Source organism: Schistocerca piceifrons, chromosome 5 (genome assembly GCF_021461385.2).
Source record: "Schistocerca piceifrons isolate TAMUIC-IGC-003096 chromosome 5, iqSchPice1.1, whole genome shotgun sequence".
NCBI classification, from domain to species: domain Eukaryota; kingdom Metazoa; phylum Arthropoda; class Insecta; order Orthoptera; family Acrididae; genus Schistocerca; species Schistocerca piceifrons.
Window position 1 is genome coordinate 292,418,519 of NC_060142.1, and position 20,232 is coordinate 292,438,750.

At 44.7% G+C, this 20,232-nt stretch overlaps 1 long non-coding RNA gene across 1 annotated transcript in view; it reads left to right on the forward strand.

Annotated features, from left to right (window-relative positions):
• The window catches only part of LOC124797973, a 660,489-nt gene that overhangs the window by 507,481 nt on the left and 132,776 nt on the right, over nt 1-20,232 (forward strand). Inside the window, exon 2 of the long non-coding RNA XR_007016905.1 lies at nt 7,855-7,907. This is a non-coding gene — a long non-coding RNA (uncharacterized LOC124797973). The remainder of the gene's footprint in view (nt 1-7,854; nt 7,908-20,232) is intronic.

Sequence of the window (20,232 nt, forward strand, 5' to 3'; positions counted from 1 at the left end):
TGATTTAGTGGTTTTCGCCGCCACGCTCCTTCGTTCACATGTACCGTCTAAATCATCAGTGTTTGTGTGCAGTGCCGACAGTTTTTCTTGTTTTTTCGACGAGTGTGAGCGGCTTCATGTTTTTAATTATTATATCTACTGTTTTTTAACCACCAGTCTGTTACTTTTCTGTTTTCATTTTCTCTTTTATTGTAATGCTTGTGGCTGAAGAGCGGAGTAAAATTTTCCGCTGCCAGCCCACCTTGTATGAGGTGCAAAATAACAATAAAGAGAAAAAAAAGTCTTCGTCAGTCCTCGTTCGGCTCTCCTAAAGATGGCTGGCAGTTGTCCAGCCGAAATATCGTGGAATGAACTTTACGACGACCAGCTGCAATCCCGAAATCTCTTTGAACACTGCCTATCCTGTATCACAGAGTGGGTAAGTCTATGACCTCGACGTTCTGTGATGAGGCTTCGATATCTAGTACCGTGACACCCAATTGTTGTTTCAGCGTCCTTTGGCCGGCCGGAGTGGCCGAGCGGTTCTGGGCGCTACAATCTGGAACCGCGCGACCGCTACGGTCGCAGGTTCAAATCCTGCCTCGGGCATGGATGTGTGTGATGTCCTTAGGTTAGTTAGGTTTAAGTAGTTCTAAGTTCTAGGGGACTGACGACCTCAGAAGTTAAGTCCCATAGTGCTCAGAGCCATTTGAACCATTTTTTCAGCGTCCTTTAACCACTTTACATAGATGTTCACTCAGTAGCACTCGAATAGTTGATCTGGTTCGCCAGAGATGCTTGTTCTCAGGTGTCGGACCATAACACTTGCACGTTGTCAAAGTCGCTTGTGTTAGTGGACTGTACTAGCTGGAGACCATATTATGGCTAGAATAATACATCATTTGTCTCTTCTCCACTTGTATACTTTCTTTGCTGCGTCTGATACCTGTAACGTCAGCAAACGGCACTCAGTCTTGAAATGGGCTGTGGTCGTAATATTTTGGCTCACTGCGAAGTGACCCCAATGGAAGATTAAGCTCGAGCATATTTTGCCTTTCAGAAAGACGTACTTACCACGAATAATATCCAGGAAATGACAGTGGTAAATAATTTGTTGTTGTCACTGTCTGCTGGGATTGAACGCCAGTCGTGGAACGGTGTATTAAGTCTTGCACTCTTATTTATTAACAATACGTCAAGTTTATTCTGCGAATCAACTATCAGACCCTGAAGCAAATTTCGATTCTGTACAGGCCTTCGTGGATTTCGCTATAATTTTTTGGCACTGCGACTTCTCTTCTCCGCAAGAATAACATGCAGAGACTATCTCACAGAACCTCACATGTTAACCACCAAATCATTTACGTACACCGTCAATCTTGGAGGTCCGTCCGAAGGTAGTTTTACATCTGAAATGCTCTGGCTTATATTGTTCTCTTTGTTATGCTCAGTATTGGTCAAAAATGTTCAGACGTGGGTGAATTCCTAAGGGACCAAACTGCTGAGGTCATCGGTCCCTGGACTTACACACTAGTCAAACTAACTTATGGTAAGGACAACACACACACCCAGGCCCGAGGGAGGACGCTGACCTCGGCGGGAGGGGCCGCGCAGTCCGTGACTGCAGCGCCTTAAGTGGCACGGCCTCTCGGCACGGCTCTGTATTGCTCTTGAGCAGTTTGTTTTTTAACTTTGTTAATTATTGATTCGTTTTGTGTGCTAATAAAGTATCCCTTATAAATCCTCTATTACATTCCTACAGAACGGGTTTCTCATCTGCAAACGGAAATAAAAGTCCACGGCCAATGGAAACAAATGGGTAATAAATGGAACCCTAGGTAACACAAGCTTTTCTTACTTCATTCCTACATTTCGCTTTAGACAGTGAACAACAAAACACGTGAACACTTCAGTTTGACTGCAGTTATTGAATGTGAACTTGTCATGAAAGCTAGGAATAATAGATAATAGAAACGAAATAATATTGTTGGTTTTATTCTGGCGCCAAAAGGCAAACATAAATTTATTGCACTGCTACTATAGGCGTAACTGAGAAGGGATGGGGCAGGCTTGTATTCTGTCTACATTGTTACACAACCAGTACATTGAGCAAGCTCTGAAGAAAACTGAGGATAAATCTGGAAAGGGGATTAAGGGTGAGGGAGAAGAAATAAAAATTCTGATGCTCGCTAATGACATTGCAAATCTGTCAGAGACAGCAAAGGACTTGGAAGTGCAGCTACGAGGAATGTATAGCGTCTTGAAAACAGGTTATAAGGTGAACATTAACAAGAGCGGTACAATGGAAATGGAATGTAGTCAAAGTAGGTCAGGTAATGAAGACTAAATTAGATTAGGAAACGAGACACTGAAATTACCAAATGGATTTTGCTATTTGGGCAGCAAAATAACTCATCACGGCGGAAGTAGACAGGATATAAAATGCAGACTGGCTATAGCAAGAAATGCAATTTTGAACAAGAGGAATTCTTAGCACATAATATAAATTTAAATGTTAGGATGTCTTTTGCGAAGGTATTTGTCCAGAGTGTAGCGTTGTATGGAAGTGAAACGTGGACTGAAGGCAATTTAGAAAAGAATGGAAGCTTTTAAAGTGTGGTGGTACAGAAAAATTGGAAGGATAGGTCACATATCTAATGAGGTACTGAATTGAATAGAACTGTAGAGACAGGAAATTTGTGGCACAACCTGACTAGAATGAGGTTGATACGACACATCTTGGTAACGCAAGGCAGTCTGTGTGTAGGGGGGAGGGGGGGGGGGAAGGAGTTGGAGGGGGGGGGGGGGGGGTAAAAACTGTAGAAAGATACCAAGGCTGGAATGCAGTAAGCAGGTTCAATTGGATGTAGGCTGCGGTACTCACGCAGAGATGAAGAGGCTCGCACAGGATAGATTAGCATGGAAAGGCGCATGAAATCAGTCTTCGGACTGAAGACCATGGCAACAACAATGGCAAAACATTATAAAAATACTTTTGTTACTTTTTGTATACACGTAGCAAACATTTAAACCTTCATTGCGCAACCCATATTAATTTTTATTGCGATCTGACTGCGTAATATTAGCTACAGAATCTGCGAGATGCGACGTCTGTTCTTGAATACAGCTCTCACTTTGTAAGTGTGTCTTGATCTATCTACCATGGGTGAAGTGATGGTTTCGTGAGTATGCCAGTACTGTGTTCTTGTTTACTTACGTCGTGTCAGGGAACACTGAGTGCGTCGCTCTCATCAAGGTGGCTTCGTCGTTAACTTTTGACGTGATATTCGTGGGAAGATGATTGTCCTCTATACTTTCTCTGGCCTCCCCCCCCCCTCCCCCCCTCTCTCACACTCTTCTCTTCTCTTCTCTCCCCGCCCCCTCCCTGCGATAATGTCACCGCTCCCCAGCCACCCCGCTGGCATCCCTTCCGCACATTGTCTCCACCTACTTGTCACACACTGACCAAATATACTGTTGTGTACATAGTTCCGCATAGTCAGCGCGTACACAACTTTCCCACTAGAGCGCGCCCCGCCAAGCACAACAGCGCAGGCGCAGCGCTCGTCCGCCTCCGCACTACGAGATGGCACTGTCTTAGAGACGGACCAAATTCTGCTTCCGCCGATCCTCGTATTAATACGAGGGCAGTTCAATAAGTAATGCAACAAATTTTTTTTCTCGGCCAATTTTGGTTGAAAAAACCGGAAATTTCTTGTGGAATGTTTTCAAACATTCCCGCTTCGTCTCGTATAGTTTCATTGACTTCCAACAGGTGGCAGCGCTGTACGGAGCTGTTAAAATGGCGTCTGTAACGGATGTGCGTTGCAAACAACGGGCAGTGATCGAGTTTCTTTTGGCGGAAAATCAGGGCATCTCAGATATTCATAGGCGCTTGCAGAATGTCTACGGTGATCTGGCAGTGGACAAAAGCACGGTGAGTCGTTGGGCAAAGCGTGTGTCATCATCGCCGCAAGGTCAAGCAAGACTGTCTGATCTCCCGCGTGCGGGCCGGCCGAGCACAGCTGTGACTCCTGCAATGGCGGAGCGTGCGAACACACTCGTTCGAGATGATCGAGGGATCACCATCAAACAACTCAGTGCTCAACTTGACATCTCTGTTGGTAGTGCTGTCACAATTGTTCACCAGTTGGGAAATTCAAAGGTTTGTTCCCGCTGGGTCCCTCGTTGTCTAACCGAACACCATAAAGAGCAAAGGAGAACCATCTGTGCGGAATTGCTTGCTCGTCATGTGGCTGAGGGTGACAATTTCTTGTCAAAGATTGTTACAGGCGATGAAACATGGGTTCATCACTTCGAACCGGAAACAAAACGGCAATCAATGGAGTGGCGCCACACCCACTCCCCTACCAAGAAAATGTTTAAAGCCATACCCTCAGCCGGTAAAGTCATGGTTACAGTCTTCTGGGACACTGAAGGGGTTATTCTGTTCGATGTCCTTCCCCATTGTCAAACGCTCAATCTGAAGTGTATTGTGCTACTCTTCAGAAATTGAAGAAACGACTTCAGCGTGTTCGTAGGCACAAAAATCTGAACGAACTTCTCCTTCTTCATGACAACGCAAGACCTCACAAAAGTCTTCGCACCCGAGAGGAGCTCACAAAACTTCAGTGGACTGTTCTTCCTCATGCACCCTACAGCCCCGATCTCGCACCGTCGGATTTCCATATGTTTGGCCCAATGAAGGACGCAATCCGTGGGAGGCACTACGCGGACGATGAAGAAGTTATTGATGCAGTACGACGTTGGCTCCGACATCGACCAGTGGAATGGTACCGTGCAGGCATACAGGCCCTCATTTCAGGGTGGCGTAAGGCCGTAGCATTGAATGGAGATTACGTTGAAAAATAGTGTTGTGTAGCTAAAAGATTGGGGAATAACCTGGTGTATTTCAGTGCTGAATAAAACAACCCCTGTTTCAGAAAAAAAAATGTGTTGCATTACTTATTGAACTGCCCTCGTATGTAAAGCAGCCAATGAGATCGCTGCTAACGTAGAACCTTTTCTCCTCGTGGATCACACTGGCGCAGTGGTACCTGAACGCGCGAGGTATTATAACGAGTGTACAGACCTCCAATTAGTTACTCTGCCTTCGTCTGCATTAGTCTATAGTCAAGTTTCAGTCTGCGCCTAATAAGATTATCATATTCCTGTACATAGCCATGAAGATGAATAGACACTTCGTCAAGTATCAGAGATATGTGAGAATAAGATTAACGTATCAAGACCAAAGGAACTTCAGATTGTCAATTGTAAACAGCATCCAGAATCAAATAACGTCATGTCTATTTTTTTATTATTTTAATAAATGTGTGTGAAAATTAATCAAGTTCTGTTTAAAGTTGGTCACTGTCAATCTGCTACTCTAAGCGTGCAAGTGGCATTTCTATCGTCTCACCTAACGGCAGAAGATAAACACGCCACGATAAGACCACGAGACATATTGCTGGCACTCGCCTACTTCGTTAGAGCGACAAGTCAGATAATCTGATGGTGTGTGTACCGAAGGTCTTACAGTACGCACACCACATGTACACTACACATGGGTTCACAGTAGCAAACCGTACATGTCTGACGTGATATACTGGCAAACATTACAGTTTACTGAGCAAGTCCTTTAACTTTCACGATACTTTTATCACTAAAGAATTACATCGAATGGGAACTGAGTCCAGGAACGAAACGTGATATTAATTAACAGAGCAAAATTTTTTAAAATATGTGCGCTGTTAAAAGTATGAGGAGACATCTAACGTATTTTCATGGTTCCGTACCTCAGTGTGTGTAACCGGAACCCATGTAGGATAACTTCGTTGTCCGTCTGTCTATTCGTTTGCTGAGGACCCCTTTTTCTGAGGAACGAGTAGAAATATCAAGTCGAAATTTACATAAACTACTGACGTCTACCGTTCCTTAGCGGTGTAAAAAATTTAAGTTTCTAAGTCAGTGCTATCAACAGATACGGCTATTTATGTGACCTGTTTTTATACTCGCAGACTCACTCTTCAGAAGCTACAAGTGAAGCATTTGTATACATACACTACTGACCATTAAAATTGCTACACCACAAAGATGACGTGCTATAGCCGCGAAATGTAACCGACAGGAAGAAGATGCTGTGATATGCAAATAATTAGCTTTTCAGAGCACTCACACAAGGTTGGCGCCGGTGGCGACACCTACAAGGTGCTGACATGAGGAAAATTTCCAACCGATTTCTCATACACAAACAGCAGCTGAGCGGCGTTGCCTAGTGAAACGTTGTTGTGATGACTCTTGTAAGGAGGAGAAATGCGTAACATCACGTTTCAGACTTTGATAAAGGTCGGATTGTAGCCTATCGCGATTGCGGTTTATCGTATCGCGACATTGCTGCTCGCGTTGGTCGAGATCCAATTACTGTTAGCAGAATATGGAATCGGTGGTTTCGGGAGGGTAATACGGAACGCCGTGCTGATTCCCAACGGCCTCGTTTCACTAGCAGTCGAGATGACAGGCATCTTATCCGCATGGCTGTAACGGATCGTGCAGCCCCGTCTCGATTCCTGAGCCAACAGATGGGGACGTTTGCAGGACAACAACCATCTGCACGAACAGTTCGAAGACGTTTGCAGCAGCATGAACTATCAACTCGGAGACCATGGCTGCGGTCACCCTTGACGCTGCATCACAGACAGGAGCGCCTGCGATGGTGTACTCAACGACAAACCTGGTTGTACGAATGGCAAAACGTCATTTTTTCGGATGAATCCAGGTTCTGTTTACAGCATCATGATGGTTCAAAATGGTTCAAATGGCTCTGAGCACTATGGGACTCAACTGCTGAGGTCATTAGTCCCCTAGAACTTAGAACTAGTTAAACCTAACTAACCTAAGGACATCACAAACATCCATGCCCGAGGCAGGATTCGAACCTGCGACCGTAGCGGTCTTGCGGTTCCAGACTGCAGCGCCTTTAACCGCACGGCCACTTCGGCCGGCATCATGATGGTCGCATCCCTGTTTGACGACATCGCGGCGAACGCACATTGGAAGCGTGTATTCGTCATCGCCATACTGGCGTATCACGTGATGGTATGGGGGTGCCATTGGTTACACGTCTCGGTCACCTCTTGTTCGCATTGACGGCTCTTTGAACAGTGGACGTAACATTTCAGATGTGTTACGACCCGTGGCTCTACCCTTCATTCGATCCCTGCGAAACCCTACATTTCAGCAGGAGAATGCACGACCGCATGTTGCAGGTCCTGTACAGGCCTTTCTGGATACTGAAAATGTTCGACTGCTGCCCTGGCCAGCACATTCTCCAGACCTCTCCCCAATTGAAAATGTCTGGACAATGGTGGCCGAGCAACCGGCTCGTCACAATACGCCAGTCACTACTCTTGATGAACTGTGGTATCGTGTTGAGGCTGTACACGCAATCCAAGCTCTGTTTGACTCAATGCCCAGGCGTATCAAGGCTGTTATTACGGCCAGAGGTGGTTGTTTTGGGTACTGACTTTTCAGGATCTATGCACCCAAATTGCGTGAAAATTTAATCACATGTTAGTTCTGGTATAATATATTCGTCCAATGAATACCCGTTTATCATCTGCATTTCTTCTTGGTGTAGCAATTTTAATGGCTAGTAGTGTAGCTACGTTTGTACGGAACCCTTAGAAGTCAAGTCCTACTGACATTTGTCCGGTTTTTTATTCCTCTTTTTGCCAGAAACCCAGCATGTAGACAGGCTATCATGGGCAGTATCGTGTAGTGATGTATTATTCCCAAGTCTGATGCTAGGCTAGCGGCAGGCAGTGTATGTGCCGTCAGATGTGTGAGTGCGTTAACGCCTCCTCTCTTGTGTTGCAGGTGAGCCGCACCAGCCGCCCAGAGAACAACAGCCGCCGCAGCACAGCGGAGCGGTAAGTGGCCCTAGCCTCGCTACAAAAGCCCACCTACTGTCCGCCGCCTTTGTCTCGCACCAGCAATGGGATTGCCGGCCGTAACAACATGTAGCCACTTGCTCGGAGAAGGCAGTCAATAGCGTGTGGAATAGGGGTGCCTCTTTTTAAAGCTTTCGTTCTGTACTCCATATGGGGGGTGGGGGGGACGAGCTAGTGCAAAACATCGTGCTCTTTTCAGCCACATGATAACAATCAGCGGCTGAAACACTAGGATTCCCAATTAGGCGAACGCCACATAACCTCCCACACTTTGAAAAAGGACACACAAGCTTTGTTACTCGCCGGCTTGACTGTAGGCGAAACTTCAGTTGCTCAAAATCTTTCCGGTACTATACAGGGTGGTCCATTGATCGTAACCGGGCCAAATATCTCACGAAATAAGCGTCAAACGAAAAAACTACAAAGAACAAAACTTGTCTAGCTTGAAGGGGGAAACCAGATGATGCTATGCTTGGCCCGCTATATGGCGCTGCCATAGATCAAACGGATACCAACTGTGTTTTTTTAAATAGGAAACCCCATTTTTATTACATATTCGTGTAGTACGTAAAGAAATATGAATGTTTTAGTTGGACCACTTTTTTCGCTTTGTGATAGATGGCGCTGTAATAGTCACAAACATGTGGCTCCCAATTTTAGACGAACAGTTGGTAACAGGTAGGTTTTTTTAAATTACAATACAGAACGCAGGTACGTTTGAACATTTTATTTCGGTTGTTCCAATGTGATACATGTACCTTTGTGAACTTATCGTTTCTGAGGACGCATGCTGTTACAGCGTGATTACCTGTAAATACCACATTAATGCAATAAATGCTCTAAATGTTGTCCGTCAACCTTAATGCATTTGGCAATACGTGTAACGACATTCCTCTCAACAGCGAGTGGTTCGCCTTCCATAATGTTCGCACAAGCATTGACAACGCGCTGACGCATGTTGTCAGGCGTTGTCGGTGGATCACGATAGCAAATATCCTTCAGATTTCCCCGCAGTAAGAAATCCGGGGACGTCAGATCCGGTGAACGTGCGGGCCATGGTATGGTGCTTCGGCGACCAATCCACCTGTCATAAAATATGCTATTCAATACCGCTTGAACCGCACGCGAGCTATGTGCCGGACATCCATCATATTGGAAGTACATCGCCATTGTGTCATGCAGTGAAACATCTTGTAGTAACATCGGTAGAACATTCCGTAGGAAATCAGCGTATATTGCACCATTTAGATTGCCATTGATAAAATGGGGGCCAATTATCCTACCTCCCATAATGCCGCACCATACATTAAACCGCCAAGGTCGCTGATGTTCCACTTGTCGCAGCCATCGTGGATTTTCCGTTGCCCAATAGTGCTTATTATGCCGGTTTACGTTACCGCTTTTGGTGAATGACGCTTCGTCGCTAAATAGAACGCATGCAAAAAATCTGTCATCGTCCCGTAATTTCTCTTGTGCCCAGTGGCAGAACTGTACACGACTTTCAAAGTCGTCGCCATGCAATTCCTGGTGCATAGAAATATGGTACGGGTGCAATCGATGTTGATGTAGTATTCTCAGCAGCATCGTTATTGAGATTCCCGATTCTCGCGCAATTTGTCTGCTACTGATGTGCGGATTAGCCGCGAGAGCAGCTAAAACACCTACTTGGCCATCATCATTTGTTGCAGATCGTGATTAACGTTTCACATGTGGCTGAACACTTCCTGTTTTCTTAAATAACGTAGCTATCCGGCGAACGGTCCGGACATTTGGATGATGTCGTCCAGGATACCGAGCAGCATACATAGCACACGCCCGTTGGGCGTTTTGATCACAATAGCCATACATCAACACGATATCGACCTTGGTAAACGATCCATTTTAACACGGGTAATGTATCACGAAGCAAATACCGTCCGCACTGGCGTAATGTTACGTGATACCACGTACTTATACGTTTGTGCCTATTACAGCGCCATCTATCACAAAGCGAAAAAAGTGGTCCAACTAAAACATTCATATTTCTTTACGTACTACAGGAATATGTAATTTAAAAAAAAAAACGCAGTTGATGTCCGTTTGACCTATCGCAGCGCCAGCTAGCGGGCCAACCATAGCGCCATCTGGTTTCCCCCTTCAAGCTAGAAGAGTATCGTTCTTTATAGTTTTCTCGTTTGATGCTTATTTCGTGAGATATTTGGCCTGGTCACTATCAATGGACTCCCCTGTATAAATCAGTTACTGACTGTGTCGTTAGACAGACAGTTATACTGATTTGTATTTGATATATAGGTAGCATTAATCTATTTAGGATAAATGTGTCTGTTGTTTCGTCTAGAAGCTAATGGATTCATTTTCTGAATTGAAGATATTAGCGTAGAGGATGTATCATAATTAATAGCGGAACCTGATACGGATCAAAATAAACGATGTTTTCTCTTGCGTCTATTTTGATATTGCCCTCTTCTTCCACTGTCCTCTTCATCTCAGCGCGAATTGAATAATTAGTAAATTTCTGACCCATTGCAGGAACTCAGAGAAGGCAGTTTCAGATATTTAAGCGTATGTGAGGTATATGTCTCAATGTTACGTCCTAAACGCATGGTACAGAGTACGACTAATGTGTATAATGGTAGACTATGTGAGAAAGATGCTATTGATACATTCGTTTTACAAGCTATGACCTCCACAACACTGTCTCACGCATTAGTACTTGTGTCTGAAAAATGTTACTACAGGAGATTCGTGTAATCAATACTATAGTCTTAGAAATAGTGATAAAAGTAATGGTATTTTAAAATAAATAATTTCGTTTGGTGACCAAAACACAGTGGATCCCTTTTGTTTTCACCCCTCGGAAAGTTTCATTTTAGCCGCGCGGAGTGGCCGCGCGGTTTGAGGCGTCATGTCACGGACTGCGCTGCCCCTCCCGCCGGAGGTTCGAGTCCTCCCTCGGGCATAGGTGTGTGTGTGTTGTTTTTAGCATAAGTTGGTTTAAGTAGTGTGTAAGTCTATGGACCGATGACCTACCCTTAAGAATTCACACACATTTCAACATACTGAAAGTCTCATTTTTACCCCAAAAGGAGGAAATCACCACACGTTGGGGGAACCGCGGGACTGCTACGGTCGCAGGTTCGAATCCTGCCTCGGGCATGGATGTGTGTGATGTCCTTAGGTTACTTAGGTTTAAGTAGTTCTAAGTTCTAGGGGACTGATGAACACAGAAGGTAAGTCCCATAGTGCTCAGAGCCATTTGAACCCACGCTGGGAGCCACTAAATGGTTCAAATGGCTCTGAGCACTATGGGGTTTAAAATGGCTCTGAGCACTATGGGACTTAACTACTGTGGTCATCAGTCCCCTAGAACTCAGAACTACTTAAACCTAACTAACTTAAGGACATCACACACATCCATGCCCGAGGCAGGATTCGAACCTGCGACCGTAGCAGTCGCGCGGTTCCGGACTGCGCGCCTAGAACCGCTAGACCACCGCGGCCGGCAGCACTATGGGACTTAACATCTGTGGTCATCAGTCCCCTAGAACCTAGAAGTACTTAAACCTAACTAACCTAAGGACATCACACCTATCCATGCCCGAGGCAGGGTTCGAACCTGCGACCGTAGCGGTCAGGCGGTTCCAAACTGAAGCGCTTAGAACCGCACGGCCACACCGGCCGTGGGAGCCACTGCTGAAGTCTCATGTAACTTACCTCACATGATCATTCAGTGTAAGAGGTGGTCTATACATTTTTTCTGGAGTCTTCTTGTGAACTATAGTTGTTTTTCCAAAATTGCTATGTTAACACAATTACTGAATTACTAGTTTCGACAATATGTATTTCCATCTTCAGATCCATAGTGGTAGTTACGTCATAAATTCTTAGACGACTCTTGTCACATTAGCACTATGCAATATGCTCACGAGTCATTGTAATGCATTGTCTTTCTTTTGCATATTGTTTAGCACTAAAGTGACAGAGTAGTTTAAGCATTGTATGATGTAAGTACCACTGCCCGGTTTTATCGATATTACGGAAGTTATTCCCCGATGTCTTTCTTGTCAGGTTTTGCCATAGGCCTATGTTGCTTTGCTCACCGATTCTGCGGAGACTTTCTTCGTCCTTTGGTTTACTGTCAGTCCATACTGATTGCTCTCTAGAATGTTCCTTCCATTCAACAGGTGCTATCCGTGCGATATAGTAGAAATTTGCTAAGCTTGTTTCCTGAATTTCATCCAAGGTGCAGATGCTGTGTTCTCGGACGCCACGCAATTCACAACACAAATAGAACAGTAAACCACGGCAATAAAAGCGTCGGGTGAACAGCCCTGCAACTTCAGGCTTGCTTGCTTACATAACGATTATGTGTATTCCCCGTCTTGTTTTTGATATGGACATTCCATCTCTTGCATCATGTTTGCCTTGCTTGTGATACCTGGTTTCCAGATTAATTATGTCGTTTCTATGGCAGTCATCTCCACCACAACTTTATTGCCCTTTCCTGGTACTCAGATGCAGTTACCATCAAGGCCATGCATCAGTATTAAAGAAAAGCATATATGGGATCAGCAACAAACGTAACATCGAAATTGGAGACCAGCACAGTTCTACAAGTAAAGCAACGCTTGAATGACGAAACAAGGAAGCAGACTAGCTAGCACGGACGAAGCCGGCATTCCTCACCAAGTAACCTACAAGCTTTTTTTGTAACTGACATATTGTCAAATGGAAGTATATGACCATCATAAATGTTTATGTAACAATTTATTGTATCACGACCGCTTAAAATATGTAATATTCACATCACTGGTTTCGGCACCAAGTTGTCATTTTCAAACGTGATAAAGTATCATCAAGATACATAACAATTACAGATAAGCACTGTTAACACTTTGAAGGTTAAAATTGGTCAGTGAATGTACATCATACCGTCACTTGGTAGACACGTTAAGTGGCTAACGGTAATGTTTGTATATATTGACAATACTTTTTAGCGGATTAATTACATCTGAAGATGGCGACTTGGTGCCGAAACCGATAATGTTTAAAAATATTTAATATTAATATTACTTTTATCGGCACCATGTTGCCATTTTCAGACGTGAGTAGTACACGATCTTGAAGTAATGCTTTATTGTATTCTACTATTATCAAACGTAGCCTTAACTTGAGGAAGAAACTTTTGAGAATGTTCGTCTGGAGTACAGCATTCAGCATTGTTTGAAAATGATTAAAGAGACTGAGGTATGGTGAAACTGAAGGATCCTCAAAATTAAACTGCACAGTTAAACATGCTGACATTCTTCCCAAAATCAGTGAGAGAGGGAATATCTGGAAATCACTCATTACAAGAAGGGTCTATATAGGTTAACTCATCAAGGATTATCTTATAAGTTACTAGAGACACTAGTAGAGAGTGGTGGGGGAAGACAGATACGTAAGTACATACAACTGAGACTGAGGATGTAGGGTTTAAATGCTATTCTGAGATGAAAAGATTGGCAAATGGTAGAAAGACTAATGACCCAAAAAACAAGATATAATTCCCCCGCTTGAAATACACCATTGCCAGATTTTCGTTCTGTTTCTTTGACCTACCACCTGTTCACAGCGAAGGATTCGTGGCATACGCACAATGCAGTCTAGTGCACCGCCGCACCTTCTGCACGAATTCCCTTTGTTTTTCGTAGTAGACCGTATTATGATACCTGATCCTCGCTGTACTGCGGTACAGTAGGCGACTGAGTAATGGATGTTGGTGCACGGGAGGAATGTTTCTCCTTCTCGTCGGCATGCGGGCGCACGTGGCAGCCTGGATGGGAAACACGTGTGCGGCCGTCGGCGGCCCCTGCGCCCACGTGCGCAGACTGCCAGAGGACCGCCCGTGACGTCAGCGGCACGTAAACATCCGCCGCCGATAGAGCTGGCGCGGCCGCTGTTGCTGCTGCTGCTGCTGCCAGAATTGCTGCTCTTTTGCTAGCCGTAGTGTTATGAGGGGAGGATGTTGAGCATCGTTTCCCTGGTGTTAGCGACGCCCCTTAACCGATGTAACGCAGGCATCCCGCTATACATTTGTTATAGCTTGGGCACAGTTACGACACAAATGAGATTTCCCTGTGTGGTGAGCGTTCTGTAAGACCTTCGGTACACACACCATCAGATTATCTGACTTGTCGCTCTAACGAAGTAGGCGAGTGTCAGTAATATGTCTCGTGGTCTTATCGTGGCGTGTTTATCTTCTGCCGTTAGGTCAGACGATAGAAATGCCACTTGCACGCATACAGTAGCAGATTCACGGTGACCAACGTTAAACAGAACTTGATTAATTTTCACACACATTTATTAAAATAATAACAAGCATAAAAATTACTTAACTTGGTTCTGGATGCTATTTACAATTGACAATCTGAAGTTCCTTCGGTACTGGTACGTTAATCTTATTCTCACATATATCTCTGATACTTGACAAAAGTGTCTATACATTTATCTTCATGGCTATGTACAGGAATATGGTAATCTTATTAGGCGCAGACTGAAAGTTGACTATAGACTGGTACAGACCAATCTAGAACTCGTACAGACTGGTACAGACTGGTGCAGACAAATGCAGACTGACTGATCGGAGGTCTGTACACTCGTTATAATACCTCGCACGTTCATGTATCACTGCGCCAGTGTGATCCGCGAGGAGAATAGGTTCTATGTAAGCAGCAATCTCATTGGCTGCGTTACATATTAATACGCGGATCGGCGGAAGCAGAATTTGGTCCGTCTCTAAGGCAGCGCCATCTCGTAGTGCGGAGACGGACGAGCGCTGCGCCTGCGCTGTTGTGCTTAACGGGGCGCGCTCTAGTGGGAAAGTTGTGTACGCGCTGACTAAGCGGAACTATGTACACAATTCCCTGTGCATGTTTTCGCGGAAGTACGAGGGTAGCCCAGAAAGTGATGCATCGCTTTTTTTTCCTCAGCCGAAAACGATGCTATGTACGCGAAACGTTACGTATATATTATTTGAAGTCTCCAGAGTGAGCGTGCCAAGTTTTCGTCACTTCCGATAGATAGCGTAGCTGCAGGACAGTCTCTACGTGATGTACTTTACAAGTCACATGCCGTCATTGAATTTCTCACTGCAGAGAAAGGAACTGTGGAGTACATTCACAAACGCTTGTGCAAAGTTTGTGGAGCACCTGCCGCCGACAGAAGTACTAGTAGTCGCTGGGCACGGAGGGTGAGGTCATGAGAAGGCGGTTCGGCGGAGCTCCACGATTTGCAGCGGTCGGGAAGACCATCCACAGCTGTCACACCTGACATGCTGCAGCGAGCTGATGTTTTCATTCGTGAGGACAGACGCATTACGACTCGGCAGTTGGCGCTGCACCCATCAATCGGCAAATGAAGTTTACACAGTGAAGCACTGGCTCCACCACCAGGACAAGGATTGGTACCGACAGGCATACCTGCCCTGTCGGTACCAATAGGGCGTGTACATAAAACACCATTCTTTCGTGTGTAGTTCTCATTATTTTCAGCAAAGAATTGTTGATGAAAAAAATTCTGTGTATTACTTTTATGGCAACCGTCGTAAGCACACCGGGCAAACAATTAATCACTTCAGCAGATATCATTCCATTACTATGTACAACCGTCTCCAGTCTCGATAGTAGAGAAGTTTCTTCAGGTGTGCCTCATCCAGACAAAAGCACGTAGTGACGATTAGATCCTGTAGAGCTTCCTATTTGTACGGACGTTTATAGGTAAGTTTCACTAGCTGTCCAAAATATTACCTGACAATTTCATTAGATTACGATCGGAGCGGACCAGTCCAAGTGCCGGCCGGGGTGGCCGAGCCGTTCTAGGCGCTACAGTCCGGCACCGTGCGACCGCTACGGTCACAGGTTCGAATCCTGCCTCGGACATGGATGTGTGTGATGTCCTTAGGTTAGTTAGGTTTAAGTAGTTCTAAGTTCTAGGGGACTGATGACCTCAGAAGTTTGAACCATTTTTGACCAGTCGAAGTGCGGCACGGGTGGCTTGGCGACGTCAAACCAGGAACGTATGTCGGCAGCCCTATGGTAACGGCTGTTGTCTTATCGGAAGACGGTAGTTTCCACAGCATACTGGTCATGAAGATATGGAGGACAGAGACAACAACTGGGCAACAACTGATCACGGAGAATACTGAAATAATCGTTTGTTTCAGATTCATGGTAACCTGAATGATGAAGCCAATTCATGATAAGAAAAACCTCCGAGACAGCTCAGAACTACCGCCTGCATTCACCACGCCCTACACACATTGCTTGTTAAACAACTCATCGGGTCGTCAGTGCTACCGGCGACTAAGAAAAGAGAGAAAATCACGGCTCACTGGACTACTCTACACGCCACCTCCTGTCCAGTTCCTGTGTTATTTGGTTCATTGAAGACCTGCAGCTTTATGTGCCGCTGTAGAAAATGTTCTTTTGCGAGATACCGGACTCCAAAAATAAATTGCATGCAGTTACCTTCGCAGCGTTCACTCGGAATCTGGGAGTGATGGGCCTCCAGTCTTGGAGCTTACATCTCCACACTGAAAGTCTTGCCTTCGTCCACGAGACTCAGAGGGCCATAGACACGGATTCACAGGTAGATGCCGTGTTTCTAGACTTCCGCAAGGCGTTCGATACAGTTCCCCACAGTCGTTTAATGAACAAAGTAAGAGCTTCTGGACTATCAGACCAATTGTGTGATTGGATTGAAGAGTTCCTAGTCAACAGAACGCAGCATGTCATTCTCAATGGAGAGAAGTCTTCCGAAGTAAGAGTGATTTCAGGTGTGCCGCAGGTGAGTGTCATAGGACCGTTGCTATTCACAATATACATAAATGACCTTGTGGATGACATCGAAAGTTCACTGAGGCTTTTTGCAGATGATGCTGTGGTGTATCGAGAGGTTGTAACAATGGAAAATTGTACTGAAATGCAGGAGGATCTGCAGCGAATTGACGCATGGTGCAGGGAATGGCAATGTAGACAAGTGTAATGTACTGCGAATACATAGGAAGATAGTTCCCTTATCATTTAGCTATAAAATAGCAGGTCATCAACTGGAAGCAGTTAATTCCATAAATTATCTGGGAGTACGCATTAGGAGTGATTTAAAATGGAATGATCATATAAAGTTGATCGTCGGTAAAGCAGATGCCAGACTGAGATTCATGGGAAGAATCCTAAGGAAATGCAATCCGAAAACAAAGGAAGTAGCTTACAGTACGCTTGTTCGCCCACTTCTTGAATACTGCTCAGCAGTGTGGGATCCGTACCAGATAGAGTTGATAGAAGAGATAGAGAAGATCCAACGGAGAGCAGCGCGCTTCGTTACAGGATCATTTAGTAATCGCGAAAGCGTTACGGAGATGATAGATAAACTCCAGTGGAAGACACTGCAAGAGAGACGCTCAGTAGCTCGGTACGGGCTTTTGTTAAAGTTTCGAGAACATACCTTCAGCGAAGAGTCAAGCAGTATATTGCTCCCCCCTACGTATATCTCGCGAAGTGACCATGAGGATAAAATCAGAGAGATTAGAGCCCACACAGAAGCATACCGACAATCTGTCTTTCCACGAACAATACGAGACTGGAATAGAAGGGAGAACCGATAGAGGTACTCAGGGTACCCTCCGCCACACACCGCCAGTAGGCTTGCGGAGTATGGATGTAGATGTAGATGTTATCTAGAGGTACTTCAAGAGGCTTTGATGTTTGGAGGAAACTTTTCCTCGATTTCAGCCTAGGATGACACTGTTGATGGCCATTCAGTCGTTCCTGATCAGCAGCAACATCTCGACGAATATTTGGAAGTGCAGTGCGAGCCAGGCAGTATCTTCTCAACAGGGGTGGGTTTTAGGCATTTAGTGATTAACCTGGAAACGTCGTTCAAGGCAGAGACCACAGCCTTGCCATGCGTTGATCTATACGGCAAAGTGGATGCATTTTCTCCAGTAGAGTAGAACGAAGGCAATGGATTTGAACCCATCCGTAGCTGGGCGGTAGGCTAGCGTGACTGCAGTGTGGAGGACCTGGGTTCAATTTCTGTTGCTGACAGAGATTTTTCCCTTGCTAAGGGAAACGGACCGTGGTAACGATGATTTACTTGAAAAAGTAGGTGCTCCATACTCTTCATTTGTGTGGCCACAGTGTCAGTTCAAACGTTCAAATGTGTCCGAAATCTTATGGTAGTTAACTGCTAAGGTCATCAGTCCCTAAGCTTACACACTAATTAACCTAAATTATCCTAAGGACAAACACACACATCCATGCTCGAGGGAGGTCTCGAACCTCCGCCGGGACCAGCCGCACAGTCCATGACTGCAGCGCCCCAGACCGCACGGCTAATCCCGTGCGGCACATAGTGTCAGTAGATGCGTTACAGTTATAAGAGGTATTTAAAATCAATCTGTACAACTGTTAGAAGATATGTATTTATAAAGTCATACATAAAACATCACCAGTGGTCTGCAATGAAACATATTTACAATTTTGGCTTGCGTTCTAGATCTGAAGTATGTTTCATTACAGACAGCTGTTGACGACTAACATTGTAAGAGTTCAGATGGTGTTTCGCATTCTTGCCAAGCTGTAGTCGTTAGCGAAGTAAATCAAGTATTAGCCATAGTTAAAATGATTCTCAGTCTATTATTTTTAGGTATTTACCTGTCGCAAACTTGGTTGTAGTTACAATTCATCAGAAACCTTTTCTTTCTTCATTAACTCGCGAGATTATAAACTAAAATCGATAATTTATGTATAACTGTAGATATCAACGATAGTATCCCAATGTTACTACGTAATTTACGGGTATTATATGCTAGAATTGAGTATGCGAACTTTCACTGAGATCATGATACACAGTAAATAATGTTCTACTATCCGATACATGGCCTGATTTAGTATTGAAATATCCGATACGCAGTGTAAAGCTTTATAACATCAATAAAAGGAAACGCTTGTGGTGATATAAATACGCATTTTTTCTAGTAGTTTCACAGACAGATTTAATAAGCGGCTCTGAAATCTGGAAGACTGACAACAATCTGGAGAGCAGCGAGCTGATTACATGGCCCTTCACAAATTGTTCAAATGGCTCTGAGCACTATGGGACTTAACTTCTGAGGTCATCAGTCCCCTAGAACTTAGAACTACTTAAACGTAACTAACCTAAGCACATCACATACATCAATGCCCGAGGCAGGATTCGAACCTGCGACCGAAGCGGTCGCGCGGTTCCTGACTGTAGCGCCTAGAACCGATCGGCCACTGCGGCCGGCTGCCCCTTCACACCGCATCAAAAATGACGAGGTATGGCAAAGGATGAATACGATGGCCGGTCGCCGTTCTATGGTCGTCTGGGCCTGGTGAAGGTACTTTAGCCTCCCACGTCGTAATATTTGTTATTCTATGTGAGAATCAGTTGTAACTTCATCGTTCTGCTTCATCGCATAGTGTATATTATGTTAATGCAACTGCCGCTATTTTACCCGAAACCAGCATCCCAGAGTAATCACTAATGCCTGACATTGCTTTCAGCTTTAGTGATTGTTGTTGCTTGCACGAGTGCGGTTGGTATGGTGGTGGAGGCAATGCTAGGGGGACAGTGGAGTTCAGACGATGTGCGTGTCGGCATTGTTCCGAGGTAGTTGCTAATTTACTTTAGATATGATTATTCGTGCCGCATTTAGTTGTTAGGTCACTTGTTAGTTTTAGTTGTACAACGGTTAATATTGTACGGTGCCATGCAGAATATTTACAAAACTGAGTGTCTGTCAATGTGTTTGGAATGAGTAATGTTTCCAGTAACAAACCGTAGGGTTTTGAACCGTTAACAGTCGCCGTTCTTAATCGAACCCGTCATTATCAAACTCCTTAAACTATCATTAAATGGAACAAGTATGTTGTTAAGGGTATTATATGCTGGCAATTGATTGTGCAAACTCGGAAGAGCATAAACTGAACATCAAAAATTTATGTATAACTATAGATATTAACGGTAGTATCGCAGTGTTTACTACGTAATTTCCGGGTATTATATGCTGGAACTGAGTATGCCGGCCGCTGGTGGCCGAGCGGTTCTAGGCGCTTCAGTCTGGAACCGCGCGACCGCTACGGTCGCAGGTTCGAATCCTGCCTCGGGCATGGATGTGTGTGATGTCCTTAGGTTAGTTAGGTTTAAGTAGTTCTAAGTTCTAGATGACTGATGACCTCAGATGTTAAGTCCCATAGTACTCAGAGCCATTTTTTTTTGGAACTGAGTATACGAACATTTA